This window comes from Corythoichthys intestinalis, chromosome 3 (genome assembly GCF_030265065.1).
Source record: "Corythoichthys intestinalis isolate RoL2023-P3 chromosome 3, ASM3026506v1, whole genome shotgun sequence".
NCBI classification, from domain to species: Eukaryota; Metazoa; Chordata; class Actinopteri; order Syngnathiformes; family Syngnathidae; genus Corythoichthys; species Corythoichthys intestinalis.
The window spans coordinates 7393018-7408566 of NC_080397.1; positions in this window are offsets into that span (position 1 = coordinate 7393018).

Genomic DNA, 15549 nt, shown 5'->3' on the forward strand with positions numbered 1-15549 from the left:
TTCCTCATCTCGTTACCCCTTGTCTGCGTATATAATGACCCAGTTTCTTGTCACTCCTTGTTGCGTCATTGTCTACGTCAATGTCTATGTCTGTCTTTACCAAAGTCAAGACCCGTCCAAGCCCTCGCGTACCTGTCCATCCTTTTAAGTAAGTTTTGTTGATCCATAGTCCTTTTGTTTGTACTTTGTGATTTTTGTTAGTTATTATTAAAACGTTTTTTGAGTTCACTGCCTTGCTGCCTTTTTTTGTTTCCCTGCATTTGGGTCCACACCACCTGCCTGCCCGCTCACTCCTGACAGACGGAAAATATTCGGTTAACGCGACCCCTGGTATGTATGTATGTATGTTTATGTATGATGCTCTGATTCAGACAAATAAATATGAAGTTTTTAACTGGCTATCCTACAGATTAAGAGGCTAAATCGGGTTTTCGGTCAAAGGGTGAACTGGATGTCTTCTGTTAGACACGATAGAAACACTAGGGAAAATGAGAGCATTTGTTTTTGTTTTTTTATATTTTTAAAAGCAGGGCTTAACCTCCATTGCTGCACATGCCACCGCTATGGATTTTTAGCATCAGCCTTTATTTAGAGTTAGCCTCATTAATTTATTAATTCTAATTACTATGCAGACACATGACAACATATTCAAGCGTGTTAAATGTATTATAATTAATGCAGAACCAGTTCATGAATAAAGTGTTGCTCAAACGAGAATCACGTCAGATGGATTATCATCTGTCAATATTCAAACGCACCCAAAGTTCATTTGGATTTTGAAAGTTTAAGAATTGAAAAATAATACGATCTATGTATGCAAAATTTCTATTATTTCTGATTGTTTTGAAATCTTATTGTTTTTGTGTCATCAAAGTTTCTCACTGTAAACCAGGAGAAGAGTTCTGGTCACAGGTAACGAAGAAACACTCTTCCCTTTCAAACCACAGGATTCCATTGTTTCCAAATCTTTGTCTGCTTGGCGATATGACTACAGTGAATATCTCAAATTATCAAGCCTGTCCACTACTGCCAAGTTTGACGATAGCCAAAAAAACAATATTGCTGCTGCTGAATTGAAAAAACAAACAAACAAAGAATTAATATGAACCAATGGCTAAATCTAATCATTGAATATGGGTGCACGACATCAATTTTTGAAACCGAAACCAATATCGATAACTTCCTGCCCCTCAAGGTCGATACAGATACGATAACCGATAATATATATATGGCAGAAAACACAGACAAAACTTAAAAAATTGTTTCTGCTCTTTCACTCCTTTTTAAAAGAAACTGCTGCATTTTAGGCCAAAACAACTTTTGTGTTTGATAGTACAATATGTCTATATGTTGCCATAGCAGATTCATGGCGCATTAAGCCCCCGAACTATTTTTAATCTGTCTGTCTTACCCTGGATACCCCTATTTACAGATGTCGCGCAACCGCTTTTGTTTTCTCCCCAGCCATAAAACAAAGGTAATTAATTAAATTTATTATTCAAAATGCCTGTCATTTTTAGCTTAGAATCATTAATTGATGTCTAATATTTTGGTCTAAAAAAAAAAAACCTTAAACATTTTTTCACTCACATATTTTAAACTTTTAAACAAATTACGTCACAATGAAAAAACTGGTGTCTGTAAAAAAGTCACGGATATCTACCTCATAACATCACTTGATTGTATTTTTTTTTAATTTTTTTTTTTTTTGTTACTGTCGCATTTTCTCCGATATGTTAGATAAATAATTGATCCAAACATAGAAAAATTGGGGGGAAAAAGTTTAAAAGGGTAAATATATACTGGACTGTCTCAGGAAATTAGAATACACAATATTCTAATTTTTTGAGACAGTCCTGTGTATATATACAGGACTGTCTCAGGAAATTAGAATACACAATATTCTAATTTCCTGAGACAGTCAGGAAATTAGAATATTGTGTATTCTAATTTCCTGAGACAGTCCAGTATAAAAGAAAATCTCGACCACTCCTTGATGTCTGGGATTTCTGCATCGTGACCCTTGTTATATTATTATGTTTCACCCATAAAATCCCCCCAAAATCCAGCTGTGGCCATTCATAGCTGTGTCTTGACACTCGGTGATACATGCTATATGGAGTTTTTGGATCGAAACAAGGTAAGTACGCGATAATATCTCGGTAAAGTCATTGCGTTTGTAATTCTGCTCTCGTGTTCTTTCCCCCAGAAGATTGAGATTTTAGGCTTTCCAATGATGTATCACACATGCATATCAGACAATTTTGAAATTTGGCCAAATTGGGGGTCTCAGAGCGGAATCTGAGTGTTTTCTGCCATATACAATTTTAACATGTATATTCACCTGAGTTTTTGAACACCTGTAGGTAAAAAATACTAGTGGTGGATTCAGCATAGATTTGCCTTTGACCTAACTAGAATTTTCATGATGACATGAACACTATTATGATTAACATAACAAAGATAACATAACATAACAACGGGAACATAACAAGAACAGTTTTGACTTCAAATAAAGTGCTCATATTAATTTTGTCAAAAAAATATAATTTGAGTCAATCACAATCAATCAGTCAATATTATTGACGATGTATTCCCCTGAACAATGAGCACTGAACTAAAACAAACATTAACCCAACAGGTATTGTGCTTTGTCAGCAGATAAAACATTTGGTGTAACAGGAGAGGAGACTTTTGTGTTCTTGGTCCATCAAACAACTTTCCTAACCTGGCAATTATAGGACAGCAAGCCTATCAATAACCAAAAGGCCTCTCAAGAACTTGTAAACATAACACTGTAAAATGCAAACATTTGCTAATTGCCATAGTAAGGTTTATCACTTAGTGATGGAAAAATACGGCCTCTACAACAGTAACAATACTTTGCATTAGAGATGTCCCGATCGATCGGGATGTCTGATCACGTCATTTTCAAAGTATCAGAATCGGCAAAAAAATATCGGCCATGCCTTTTTATAATATACATATATTTTTTAATTCAATCGTTTTCTAATTGTATTTGACGTTATAGACATAATATGTTACACTCATCCAGAGTCTTTAGTTTAGGCTTAAGGTAGGGTTATCAAATTTATCCTGATAATGGCGGTAATGAATTTTTTTGAAAATGTATCACGTTAAAATATTTAATGAAATTTATGTATGCGTTGCACGACCCACTCACGCATTGACGCGCTCAGTCTGTAATGGCACTGTTTTACGTTTTTAATAGGCTAAAGCCTTACAATTCCTCTCCCTACGATTAAAAATATCATGGGAAGCAATGTGGGGAAGCAAGGTAGCAATTGATCTGTTTCTTAACACCTTATGTTATTTCCCAACACAGAGAAGATATATCAATTGGTAGCACTACGCACAGTCACGGTTCCACTTCCCATCATGCATTTGGCCATGGTTACAGTATCATTTAGTGAAAGCTCAACAAATACACTAGATGGCAATATTTAGTCACAATATACAAAGTCACAAGTCTTTCTATCCGTGGATCCCTCTCACAGAAAGAATGTTAATAATGTAAATGCCATCTTGAGGATTTATTGTCATAATAAACAAATACAGTACTTATGTACTGTATGTTGAATGTATATATTCGTCCGAGTTTTATTCATTTTTTTCTTAATGCATTGCCAAAATGTATATGATCGGGAAAAATTATTGGGAATGATTGGAATTGAATCAGGAGCAAAAAAAAGCAATCGGATCGGGAAATATCGGGATCAGCAGATACTCAAACTAAAACGATCGGGATCGGATCGGGAGCAAAAAAACATGATCGGAACAACCCTACTTTGCATACTGGCAAAACAGGAGTGGAAACATACTACATCCCAATCCACCAACACAGTGCTAAAAATTTTATATGTTATCGGGCCTATTAATAATGTTATCAGATTTATTGGGGTGACGTCATAATTCCTTTTATCAGACCGATAATTATCGTGCACCTCTAATATATAACATTAGAGTAAATATCTGCCAAACAGACAAATAAAATGGACAATGTGCCGGGATTGGCGATGGGGCGCCGAAGGGTCGGTTGCCGACGGGCTTACACTCACAAGGGATTCACACGATTACTGGTTTCTAGATCACAGAGCTGATTTGTGTACACTCCACCCCTAACAATCACTTAGCTTATAGACTCCCCCACCACCCTTCCTTCTTTCCCTGGTCAGCAGGCCCCCCACATGGTGTCAACCGGAAATACATCTAGCTGACGATAGCACCAACATATTCATAGTTAGTGTAGGCGTTTAATGTATTTCTTGTTGTTGTGTTTCTTTCTTTTCTTGTGTTTTTCTTTTCTTTTCTTCTTTTCCCCCATAACCCTTTCCTGTTTGCTGCTTTGTCATGATAAACGAGGTATGTTGAATGATCACAATGGGAGTATGTCATACTCTCAATGTGAAACATTAAAACTGTTTAGACCAACCGGACACTTTGACTCCCATTCTCCATGTCAAACAGCTGAACAGGACAGGTTTAAAAAAAAAAAAAGTTTCTCACTGTCTGGATTTGCTGTTGCTGTCAAACAATATGCAAATGAAACCTTTTAAGTCAGAAGGAGTCAGCTCACATGTAGAACATTTTATTTCCCTTTCAAATTGTACTTTGATTAGTTAATCAACTATATTATGTGTTCAGCTGAAATTGAAATCAGCTTAACATTATGCATTGGACTTGCATTAACACAGCACTGCCAATTTGTAATTTTCTTTGACTTTATTACCATATATACATATTTTTAATACTTTCCCCGGGGTGTTTATTTACACAACATGCAGGTACACTAGGAATCTTATTCATTTATTTATTTAAATTGAGTAGAAGGCAGTATTTAAAGCGAAAAAAACCCCTAATATTCAATCATATACAAGATTGCTGAAATTTAAGAATGCAAATTGTGAATGTCTTAAACCTCTAAAAAATCGCGAAAATAACGATTAAACATAAAAATGACAGCTTCTGGGCGCAGACATTTTTGCCTGGACGTCTACTTATGATAGATGTATTTAGGGCATAACACATGGGAGGCAACATCGCTGGCATTCAGTACATTTTCTATGGAACGAGCGCAACGAGGCGAAAATCGCCAACCCTTTTGCAGCGAAGCGACACGTGACGTAGGTGCATGTGAAATTTCGCGCTTGTACACGGGCACACGCAAAAATAGGAAATGAATTTTATTGCTGTCGCCTGTGCCAATCAGCAACAGATTTATTGATCAACAAATCATTTGAGAGGACACTGGTCAATCTGGAAAGTGACATCCACATGCCACACTTTGTTAATATGGGAAAAAAACAAAACAAAAGAAAACTGTAAACAATGATACAGGTAGTCCCCGGCGACTTAACCTAAATTTCAGCGTAAGTCGTAATTAACCCTTTAAGTACCCCTAAATGTCCCCTAAATCTTAAAATAACTATCCCAAAACATGTATTTTTGTGTCATTGTTAAGGTGCCTAGACGGTGTGACCCAAACGCACAGCAATGAGAAGTCGAGAATTCTAAATCCACGGGTGTGTTTATTAGACAAAGAAAAAAAGGAAAAGTTAGTGGGAATTGCTGGCTCTGCAGAGTCAGTGAGGAGGTGGATGTGAAGGTGATTGAGCCGTAAGTCATATTAATAAAATGAAGTAAAAAAATTTGAGATATTTCTTTCCTTCAGTAACATCGATCAGACTTCTTAAAACTGACATTTATTTATTTGTCACCGTCAAACTATGAACAATAATTAGAAAATACAATCATGACAGCATCCAGTAATGCTATAGACTAAATTAATAGATAAATATCTGCTTACAAAAAAATACCTCTAAGGCTGCACAATAATACCAAGGGAAATAAGGTCCAAATCTTGGGCAATTCAACAAGGAAAACGGCAGCATTGAGTGGCGACGGTCCAGCGGTGAAAACTGCTGCTCAAAAAGCTAGCGGGCTAATAGCATGTTAACGGTGAAGCGGGGCATCCCAGAGCCCGCGCCATTTGCCGTTTCTCTTAAAATGTTAACTGGTGTTCACCACCACATCCCAACTTGAAAGCAACGCAAGAAACTAACAAAGTAACGCTGGCGTGACGGCAAACAAGTCCGAGAGGAAAGCAAACGCAGATGTGGGCATAGCAATTAGAGATCAACCATATAGATTCATTAGACCTAATATATGACAAAAGTGAATGATAAATAAAATACCGTACTTACCACCAATGCTGAGAGCTGGCGGACGAGACACTGTTACGTAACAAAAACAACAACAACAAAAAAATAAAATGGCGGACGGGACTGCGGCTTCGTAAAGTTAAATCACGTTGGCCGGGTATATCGTAACTCCGACACTACCTGTATTTATTTTTTCTCTCGTATCTCCTGTACGTTTGCTGTTCTTTACAAGTTTCAATGATTGTATTGACACATTTCCTGAGCAAAAATTGGGCGGCGCCATCTTTGAAAATTTCTGCTATGGACTAATATTAACTAGGATTAATACAGCCGCCACTTGAGTGACCAAAATAAGGCGTACTTACAAATAATATTACAGTTGCCGAAGGGTTGACACAGATTTTTTTGATACAAAGAAATACTATACGGTAATCTTCATCTAGTTAGGAATGGTTATAGTTATGGCTTGTTGTATTATGAGTTTATCGTACATGTACAAATAAACAAAAATAGTATATAATTCTTTTTTATTGCAGATATTGATCGCAATACAACTTTTGGACAACATGAGTCCATTTCTTGTTTTATTTAAAACAATTGGTGCATGTGCAAAACAGGTCGATAAATCACGATTTTTAAAATTATTAAAAGAATATTAACAAAGGTGGAGCATAAATCGAGCCTTCCATCATAAAGGTAGAATGCACGTAGTTCCGATATATAAGTCCATCAACGTAAATGTTGTTGTGAGGCACATCAAGTTGTCTTCCCTTGCCTAACAGTGTTTTCCACCTGTAAACAAACGAACAAAAACGTATAACAGATGATTTTATGAATTTAGGGTAAAAAGCCCGTGTATGACTTGTAGTAGATGTGTTTATTTTCCATTTCTTTATCGTTGAAGCTAATGCAAAGCTAATGATGTCTCAGCTGTGACGCAACACACAGAACTGTAGTCAAATTGAACATAATTGTACCTTTTATGCTTTGTGGTGTCACTGCGTTTCCATCCACTGCCATTAAATCATTAAAATACAAAACTATTTAGGATGTGGCGACTCTTAGTCATTTCTTCATATTATCATCCCATGTCGAGATGATGGCAGATGGATGCGGCATTTCCAAATGGTCTTTTTTGAGGGATTTGGATAAGTTATGCCACTCCATCTCCACTGTTGTTTTGGTTAGAGAAAGTGTGAAACGGAAGTCACGAACAGAAATGCGGAAGTAAAGCGGAAGTACCTCAGAAACCTGTCAATAACATTGCTTGTCATTAAACACAAAACAAACAAAAAAACTTTGTCATCATGGAGGAGCGTGTCATTTTAGCAGTGTACGTGCAATCCACACATACTTTATCATACCTCTCAGCAAGATTTCTGGGACATAAATAAAAATGCAGCAGTATCGGAAGTTGTCGGTGCTCAGAAAAGACTGGGAATTTTAAAATGCCCTCCAAATTCACAGCCAATCAGAGACTAGCGATGACTCACAGCCAGAGGGCGATGCATGTCGCTGTCGCTTGCCGCTGCAATCGCATTGTGCCCTGTGTGTTGGCTTTCAGCTCATCGCCTCTCTGTGTGTTTTGCCCCTTATTCACAGCAGAAGGATGTTTGGACGCCACATGATTGAATGCCTTATCATCATCTTGGGAAAGGCGACAAGTGCTGCTTTTTTTACGACGGTGCGCAACCTGGTGGCCATTTTAGGTAGGGCCATCAAGTGGTTAGAAACTAGATCTCGGCATGTTATTTCTTAAGCCACGGTTACACGACAATGATCTGACTCAATAATGCAAAAGTGGCGTTTCGCCATTATTTTAATTCCACGTTCACACGACCATTATGTGAGTGGAAAACTTCATGCACACGGAAGCGCAAAAGCAAACCAACATTTGCTGATGTAGTATGCATTCCCAACGTGTAGTTAGCGGCAGCAGCACCAAAACTTGATTCCTGCGTGTAACCCTCCCCTTCTGCTTTTTTGTCATTCGTCCTGGTCAAATAACAACATGGCGACAAAAATTTCATTTCTTTTTATCGTTTATCTACTCTTTATTATCGAAATTCTACCTCCACAAATGTAAAATTTAGCAAACAGTTACCTTCATTTTCTCACTTTCACAACGAGACTTTCCTACATGCTGTAAGTCTGTTGAAAAAAAAAATCAAAGTATCTGAAAGCGGAAAAAATGCTTAATGTCTGTAAAAACTAAAACTTTTTTTGTGAATAATTGAATCACCGCATTATTCGTTGTTTTCTTTCTTTTTTTTTTTTTTATATATATACAGTGGGGCAAACAAGTATTTAGTCAACCACTAAGTGTGCAAACCTTTGTGTAATTGTGTAAACCTCAACCATGAGAGACAGAATGTGGAAAAAAAAAAACGAAAATCACATTGTTTGATTTTTAAAGAATTTATTTGCAAATCATGGTGGAAAATAAGTATTTGGTCAATCCCAAAAGTTCATCCCAATACTTTGTTATGTACCCTTTGTTGGTAATAACAGAGGCCAAACGTTTTCTGTAACTCTTCACAAGCTTTTCACACACTGTTGCTGGTATTTTGGCCCATTTCTCCATGCAGATCTCCTCTAGAGCAGTGATGTTTTGGGGCTGTCGTTGGGCAACACGGATTTTCAATTCCCTCCACAGATTTTCTATAGGGTTGAGATCTGGAGACTGGCTAGGCCACTCCAGGACCTTGAAATGCTTCTTACGAAGCCACTCCTTTGTTGCCCTGGCTGTGTGTTTGGGATCATGGTCATGCTGAAAGACCCAGCCACGTCTCATCTTTAATGCCCTTGCTGATGGAAGGAGATTTTCACTCAAAATCTCTCGATACATGGCCCCATTCATTCTTTCCCTTACACAGATCAGTTTTCCTGGTCCCTTTGCAGAAAAACAGCCCCAAAGCATGATGTTTCCACCCCCATGATTCACAGTAGGTATGATGCAATTCAGTATTCTTTTTCCTCCAAACACGAGAACCTTTGTTTCTACCAAAAAGTTCCATTTTGGTTTCATCTGACCATAACACATTCTCCCTGTCCTCTTCTGGATGATCCAAATGCTCTCTAGCGAACCGCAGACGGGCCTGGACGTGTATTTTCTTCAGCAGGGGGACACGTCTGGCAGTGCAGGATTTGAGTCCCTGGTCGCGCAATGTGTTCCTGATAGTAGCCTTTGTTACTGTGTTCCCAGCTCTCTCTAGGTCATTCACCAGGTCCCCCCATGTGGTTCTGGGATTTTTGCTCACCGTTCTTGTTATCACTTTGACGCCACGGGGTGAGATCTTGCATGGAGCCCCAGATCGAGGGAGATTATCAGTGGTCTTGTATGTCTTCCATTTTCTAATACTTCCTCCCACAGTTGATTTCTTTACACCAAACGTTTTACCTATGCAGATTCAGTCTTCCCAGCCCGGTGCAGGTCAACAATTTTGTCTCTTGTGTCCTTCGACAGCTACAGTATTTGTTCTTGGCCATAGTGGAGTTTGGAGTGTGACTGACTGACTGACTGAGATTGTGGACAGGTGTCTTTTATACGGATAATGAGTTAAAACAGGTGCCATTAATACAGGTAATGAGTGGAGCCTCCTTAGACCTCTTTAGACCTCGTTAGAAGAAGTTTGACCTCTTTGACAGCCAGAAATCTTGCTTGTTTGTAGGTGAACAAATACTTATTTCCCACTCTAATTTGGAAATAAATTCGTTAAAAATCAAACAATGTGATTTTCTGTTTTTTTCCCCCAATTTCTGTCTCTCATGGTCTCAAGGCCACTCTAATCTTTTCAAGTAGGAGCACTTGCACAATTGGTGGTTGACTAAATACTTATTTGCCCCACTGTAAATGGTGTAATAGTAATAATGATAAAAATACCTGTAATAATGTAACAAACCGGTTTCTAATGTGGTGAATGTGTTTGCATGGTGTACCTGAATGCATTGCGTGGCTGACTTGACAGAGTGAGCCTTTTTACTTTCACTTTATTTACTTGCTGCGAGGGACACTAGGCGTTTTTGTATTGCATAAGTTGATGGAATAAACGATTAGAAACCTGACAAAGCTGGCGATTTCTTTGGTGATATTACCACAATAATAATTGCCACCTTTAACTTATAAAGACTGGTGAACGGTGGAGGACCGCCCAGCCCTAGATTATAGACCGTCTACAGCTGTATTGTTGAGCCATATCACGGATGCGTACCCCACACTCCTATTTTCTATCATATCCATCTTCATGTCAATGGTAAGCATAACTTTTTTCCTTTTTTTCACCACCTGCATTAATATTTTTGGAACCCATGGTGATCTGAAGAAAATCTGCCGTGCGTCCGTCTTATGGGAAAACAAACTGCAGTACTGTCATAGATCGTCGTGTTTCGAGCATGTTGTCGGATGTAGAAACAAATGGCAAGTGAAATTTTAGGTCAGATGTCGAAAAGATCGTGTGTCGAAGCCATCGTATGTAGAGGTACTAAACTGAATGATATATCGTTTAAACATCGCCATCGCGATGTGTGCGTTCGCGATAGTCCCATCGCAAGGACGTGCGATAATTTTTATTTTTTTCAATCCACATACGCCCTGCTTTCTGCTCTGCACAGAGCCTCACACGCTCTTTGAACCTCACAGTCACTGCAGCACTTGCTTATTAAAGTTAACGATGCTGGTATCTTTGATCTTGCCAAAGAAGCGGACGTCACAGCGCAGCAGCTGTCAATCATCGTTTAACTTCTTAAACAGTTTCTGCAAGGAAGCCGCTTTGGAATGAATATGTGTGCGTGTGTGGAGACGTTTGAGACATATAAAGTAAATGCCAGAAGTGATCATGAGGAGTTTGTAATTTCTACATGTCCAACAAGAGTCACAGCTAAGGTAGATAAACAGAAGTATTTAATAAAGCCAAGCATTTTTCGACTACAGTACTTTATTCTTGTTAAAAAATGATTAGGTTTAACAGTTATGTTTAAAACTGATCATAATATAAAATAACATTTGAAGTGCTTAAAACCATTTATTAATATATATATATATATATATATATATATATATATATATATATATATATATATATATATATATATATTATGTATTAGGGCTGTCAAAATTATCGCGTTAACGCGCGGTAATTAATTTTTTAAATTAATCACGTTAAAATATTTGACGCAATTAAGGGACATGTCCCGCTCAGACAGTATTCTGCCTTTTGGTAAGTTTTACAGCAAGGCTTTTTGTGCTGTCCAACAGTGAACTCTTGTGGCCGCTTTGCGACATGGTTTATTGTTTTCTTGCTTGTTCAATATGGCTGCACGACGTCTCGGGCTGACGCCTACATTGTAATGTTGTGCTTATATGATCCTTGGACAATATTTGTCCGTAAGTATGGTTGTTGTAAAGAATGTACATATTATGTTAGTAAGCGAAATGTTATATTTTTTGTATGAGACACTTTTTGTTTATGTTTAGTGAACCTGTATATCGTGCTAAGCTAACGTTGTTGCTAATGCAATGCTTGTGTAGTTTTTTTTTGTAGTTTTACGATGGTCTAAAGAGGACAATGGTTTGAGGCCATTTTATCAATAAATCAGATGAAAAAGGAAGAAGTCTAATCATTAAGGCGTCGTTCACTAGCTGTCTGGCTTCGGAATGAGGACAGCATAGACGGATTTAAATGACAGTAGAGTGAAATGCCCACTACAGTATGTTGAATGTATATATCCATCTTGTGTCTTATCTTTCCATTCCAACAATTTATTTTACAGAATATATATATAATTTACAGAAAAATATGGCATATTTTATAGATGGTTTGAATTGCGATTAATTACGATTAATTAATTTTAAAGCTGTAATTAACTCGATTAAAAATTTTAATCGTTTGACAGCCCTAATATATATATACAGTATATATATTTTTTTTACATCATACTTTGGGGAAAAGGTGATTAAAAAAACATGCCTGATATGTATCTCTTTCCAATGCTAAATCTGAATAAATACATTGAGCACACACACAAAAAAAAATAAATAAAAATTTGGGGGGCGGGGGCGCAACTTTGCGATTTTTTACTTATCACGGCGGGTTCTGGTCCCCATTAACCGCGAAAAACGAGGGATCACTGTACACTGGTCATTGAGAGTCATCCAAAGTCTTTCCAAACAGCTATTCAAGTCATCTAGTGAAAATTTCTTTAAAAAAAAAAAAAAAAAAAAAAAAAATATATATATATATATATATATATATTTTTTTTTTAAATATCACAATATAATATCGCAAACACCCCAAAAAATCGCAGATATAGTTTTTTCCAATATCGCTCAGGCCTAAGAGGTACCACTGTATACTCATCTGATCATCGACCTTTTTGCTTTGTTCTAGTATCTCGCCTACGCCTCTTGTCAGTTGGTACCTTTGCCCAGCCTCTCCACGACAAGGACACCCTCGCCCTGTACTAAATTGTTTGGCTGCCTATCCTTGCCATCTCACATGCCTGTTTTTGGGTTCTCTGCCTATGAACATAAAAAGAATGCTAAATTTTTGCCTTATTGTTGGTATTTTTTAAAGGGAACCTCAGACTTAAAGACTTATAGGCTCTAATAAGCCCTAGTTGTTCTCTTTTGCCAGGCCTTTTTGGCCTGTGGGACTCCGGAGGCAGCTGACAGGTACCGGCTGGCCAAGCGGACTGCGGCTTCGGCGGTCGCCGAGGCAAAAACTCGGACATGGGAGGAGTTCGGCGAGGCCATGGAAAACGACTTCCGGACAGCTTCGAGGAAATTCTGGTCCACCATCCGGCGTCTGAGGAGAGGAAAGCAGTGCACCATTAACACTGTGTATAGTGAAGATGGTGTACTGCTGACCTCGACTCGGGACGTCGTGAGTAGGTGGGGAAAATACTTCGAAGCCCTCCTCAATTCCACCGACACGCCTTCCTTTGAGGGAGCAGAGTCTGGGGACTCTGAGGTGGGCTCTTCGATCTCTGGGGTTGAAGTCACTGAGGCGGTTGGTAAGCTCCTCGGTGGCAAGGCCCCAGGGGTAGATGAGATCCGCCCGGAGTTCCTAAAGGCTCTGGATGTTGTGGGGCTGTCATGGCTGACATGCCTCTACAACATTGCGTGGACATCGGGGACAGTGCCTCTGGATTGGCAGACCGGGGTGGTGGTCCCCCTTTTTAAAAAGGGGGACCGGAGGGTGTGTTCCAATTATAGAGGGATCACACTCCTCAGCCTCCCCGGTAAAGTCTATTCAGGGGTGCTGGAGAGAAGGGTCCGTCGGGAAGTCGAATCTCGGATTCAGGAGGAGCAGTGTGGTTTTCGTCCCGGCCGTGGAACAGTGGACCAGCTCTACACCCTCGGCAGGGTCCTCGAGGGTGCATGGGAGTTCGCCCAACCAGTCCACATGTGTTTTGTGGATTTGGAGAAGGCGTTCGACCGTGTGCCTAGGGGAGTCCTGTGGAGGGTGCTCCGGGAGTACGGGGTACCGAGCCCCCTGGTAAGGGGTGTTCGGTCCCTGTACGACCGGTGTCAGAGTCTGGTCCACATTGCCGGCAGTAAGTCGAATTCGTTCCCAGTGAGGATTGGACTCCGCCAAGGCTGCCCTTTGTCACCGATTCTGTTAATAATTTTTATGGACAGAATTTCTAGGCGCAGCCGAAGCGTTGAGGGTGTCCGGTTTGGTGGCCTCAGCATTGCATCTCTGCTTTTTGCAGATGATGTGGTGCTGTTGGCTTCATCAAGCCGTGACCTCCAACTCTCACTGGGGCGGTTCGCGGCCGAGTGTGAAGCGGTTGGGATGAAGATCAGCACCTCCAAATCCAAGACCATGGTCCTCAGCCGGAAAAGGGTGGAGTGCCCTCTCCGGGTCGGGGATGAGATCCTGCCCCAAGTGGAGGAGTTCAAGTATCTTGGGGTCTTGTTCACGAGTGAGGGTAGGAGGGAGCGGGAGATTGACAGGCGGATCGGTGCAGCGTCTGCAGTGATGCGGACTCTGCACCGGTCCGTTGTGGTGAAGAAGGAGCTGAGCCAAAAGGCGAAGCTCTCGATTTACCGGTCGATCTACGTTCCTACCCTCACCTATGGTCACGAGCTGTGGGTCGTGACCGAAAGAACAAGATCCCGGATACAAGCGGCCGAAATGAGTTTCCTCCGCAGGGTGTCCGGGCTCTCCCTTAGAGATAGGGTGAGAAGCTCGGTCATCCGGGAGGGGCTTGGTGTCGAGCCGCTACTCCTCCGCGTTGAGAGGAGCCAGTTGAGGTGGCTCGGGCATTTGGTTCGGATGCCTCCTGGACGCCTCCCTGGAGAGGTGTTCCGGGCATGTCCCACCGGCAGGAGGCCCCGGGGTCGACCCAGGACACGCTGGAGAGACTATGTCGCTCGGCTGGCCTGGGAACGCCTTGGAATCCCGCCGGAGGAGCTGGCTGAAGTGGCGAGGGAGAGGGAAGTCTGGGCTTCCCTGCTAAAGCTGCTGCCCTCGCGACCCGACCCCGGACTAAGCGGAAGATAATGGATGGATGGATGGATGGATGTTCTCTTTTATTAAAATATTATAAAATAACACAATGTAAAAAAAATGTAATATATTTAGTACATGTTTTGACCTACGGAGGGGGCGCCATGTTCACCACGCTCGGGGTGATGACCTAGTTTGTCACTGTCATTAGACAGACACTACTGGGTTACTGCAATTCCTTCTACACAGCGAGACGTCCAACACATGTGCACATCGGTTACTTAATATTTGTGTTTGTGTTGCCCCAAAATACTTTTTGCATGTGTTTCCCTGTCATACCTTTAAACATTGTGTTTTCTTGTGGTAGCTTTAAAGCAGATTGTTGATCTGACTGGATTCAGAGGTTCCGATTCGAATATAAATCGATTATTGATGCACCACAACCCCAGGTTAATTTTTTTTTTTTTTATACACTAGTTCCAAAATTGTTAAAAAATCCTCTTAGGCTAAACAAACTACTATTTCAGTATCAAGTTAACAGTTGAAAACTCAAAAATTCAATACTCAATACTCAAGTCCCCATTCTGTATCGGCGCTTTAAACTACATTCAATTAATTTAGTGTTGTGAATCAACCATTAAAGTTACTAAAATTGCTCCCGTTATTCCATAATTTCTAGGGTTGTTCCGATCATGTTTTTTTGCTCCCGATCCGATCCTGATCGTTTTAGTTTGAGTATCTGCCGATCCCGATATTTTCCGATACAATTGCTTTTTTTGCTCCCGATTCAATTCCAATCATTCCCGATAATTTTTCCCAATCATATACATTTTGGCAATGCATTAAGAAAAAAATGAACAAAACTCGGACGAATATATACATTCAACATACAGTACATAAGTACTGTATTTGTT